Source organism: Leucoraja erinacea, unplaced genomic scaffold (assembly GCF_028641065.1).
Source record: "Leucoraja erinacea ecotype New England unplaced genomic scaffold, Leri_hhj_1 Leri_152S, whole genome shotgun sequence".
Taxonomy (NCBI): domain Eukaryota; kingdom Metazoa; phylum Chordata; class Chondrichthyes; order Rajiformes; family Rajidae; genus Leucoraja; species Leucoraja erinaceus.
The window spans coordinates 14,134-16,677 of record NW_026575814.1 but is presented as its reverse complement, the minus strand read 5'-3'; the positions used below and the strand labels follow the sequence as shown (position 1 = coordinate 16,677).

The 2,544-nt window shown below is 47.1% G+C and overlaps 1 non-coding gene across 1 annotated transcript; it reads right to left on the bottom strand.

The window, feature by feature from the left end:
- Positions 1 to 1,323: 1,323 nt before the first annotated feature.
- LOC129715940 (U2 spliceosomal RNA) lies at positions 1,324 to 1,514 on the bottom strand. Its single transcript, XR_008726573.1, has one exon. It is a non-coding gene; the product is annotated as a U2 spliceosomal RNA (small nuclear RNA).
- Positions 1,515 to 2,544: the final 1,030 nt, after the last annotated feature.

Below are 2,544 nucleotides of genomic sequence, written 5' to 3'. Positions count from 1 at the left end.
CGGGCTCCCGGTGCCGCCGTCCACAGACCTGCCGTTGAAGCTTCCGACTCTCTGGTCGGGCCGCAGCAGCAGCAGCAGCAGCTGCAGTTTACGTTTTTGCCGTGTACATGGCTATGTAACTCCTGTTTACACAAATGTTTTGAAATTATTCATGTCCAGTGTTAAAAACACGTCGGACCATATAAATAAATCCTACCACCAAATCCTACCAACATTAAATCCAACTGACATCTCTATTGTTAACTTGGAACATGACCACCAGGTGGCGCCAGGAATGGCTGCCTCGCCAACAGTCTGTCTGTCACTTACTTCTTTGTTGTTTCAATAGTATGTTTTAGTGTTCTTTAGTTTGTTTTATGTGGGGGTTGGGGGGTTGGGAGAAACTTTTTTAAATATCATAAGCCCCTGCCCCACTTAGGAAACCTGAGGTTCCCGGAAGTTTTTGTCAGTCTCCCGAATGGCCGAAAGTGTTTTCCATTTCTTTTACGTTCCGGCGATTATTTCAAAAAATTCAAAACCGACCGCGACTAAAAATCGGTTGCCGTTTTAAAAATCGGTCATTTTTTAGTCGAAGCCTGTTGCGATGCTAGTTGAGGTGGTTGCCGGAGGTTGCAGGTAGTTGCCGGAGGTTGCAGGTGGTTGCCGGAGGTTGCAGGTGGTTGCCGGAGGTTGCAGGTAGTTGCCGGAGGTTGCAGGTGGTTGCCGGCGGTTGCAGGTGGTTGTCGGCGGTTGCAGGTGGTTGTCGGAGGTTGCAGGTGGTTGCCGTAGGTTGCAGGTGGTTGCCGGCGGTTGCAGGTAGTTGCCGGAGGTTGCAGGTGGTTGCCGGAGGTTGCAGGTAGTTGCCGGAGGTTGCAGGTGGTTGCCGGAGGTTGCAGGTGGTTGCCGGAGGTTGCAGGTGGTTGCCGGAGGTTGCAGGTGGTTGCCGGAGGTTGCAGGTAGTTGCCGGAGGTTGCAGGTAGTTGCCGGAGGTTGCAGGTGGTTGCCGGAGGTTGCAGGTGGTTGCCGGAGGTTGCAGGTGGTTGCCGGAGGTTGCAGGTGGTTGCCGGAGGTTCCAGGTAGTTGCCGGAGGTTGCAGGTGGTTGCCGGAGGTTGCAGGTGGTTGCCGGAGGTTGCAGGTAGTTGCCGGAGGTTGCAGGTGGTTGCCGGAGGTTGCAGGTGGTTGCCAGAGGTTGCAGGTAGTTGCCGGAGGTTGCAGGTGGTTGCCGGAGGTTGCAGGTGGTTGCCGGAGGTTGCAGCCTCCGGCAACCTCCGGCAACCACCTTCAACTAGCATCGCAACCGGCTTCGACTAAAAAATTACCAATTTTTAAAACGGCAACCTATTTTTAGTCGTGGCCGAATTTGAATTTTTTGAAATAACCTGGGATGCGTGGAGTGGACGGAGCAAGCCCCTATTCCATCTCCCTGTTCCAAAAATCAATTTACTATATGGTCCCTAGCTGAGGGACGTATCAGATATTAAACTGATAAGAACAGATACTACACTTGATCTTAGCCAAAAGGCCGAGAAGCGATCTCATCATCATCACTTTTTTGCATGCTTTCATTAATTGTTCTTTATCTCCACATCATTGTCAATATCTCTAGTTTCCTTATCCCTAAAACTAGCCTGAAGCATCTCCCGCTGAGTTACTCCAGCTTTTTGGGTTTATCTTTGGTTTTAACCAGCATCTGCAGTTCCTTCATACCCATTTAAAGTAAACTAAACCAAACCCTATGTTATGATCTATGATCCGATCATTTCTCACCATTTTACTGATGTCCTCCTTTTTAATATCGATGCACCACCTCCCCATTCGTCCCATCTCTTCTTCCTATAGGTCCAACAACCTTACGAATACGGACATAAGTTCCGTACTGGTATTGAGATCATACCCATTTACTGTATTGCTTTTAATTTGCTCACTTAATTAAGCATTTAGTTCAGAGTCAAGAGTCACGAGTGCTTACTTATCATGTGTAGAGAAATGGAACAAAGATATTCTTACTTAGAACAAGTTAGGGCTTTATTCTTTGGAGCGCAGAAGGTTAAGGGGGGACTTGATAGAGGTTTTTAAAATGATGAGAGGGATAGACAGAGTTGACGTGGAAAAGCTTTTCCCACTGAGAGTAGGGAAGATTCAAACAAGGGGACATGACATGAGAATTAAGGGACTGAAGTTTAGGGGTAACATGAGGGGGAACTTCTTTACTCAGAGAGTGGTAGCTGTGTGGAATGAGCTTCCAGTGAAGGTGGTGGAGGCAGGTTCGTTTTTTTATCATTTAAAAATAAATTGGATAGTTATATGGATGGGAAGGGAATGGAGGGTTATGGTCTGAGCGCAGGTATATGGGACTAGGGGAGATTATGTGTTCGGCACGGACTAAAAAAGGGTCGTGATGGCCTGTTTCCATGCTGTAATTGTTATATGGTTATATTATATTATACTTAATTAAGCATTTAGTTCAGAGTCAAAAGTCACAAGTGCTTACTTATCATATGTAGAGAAATGGAACAAAGATATTCTTACTTGCAGTAGCAGAACAGGTCTGTGAACATGGCACT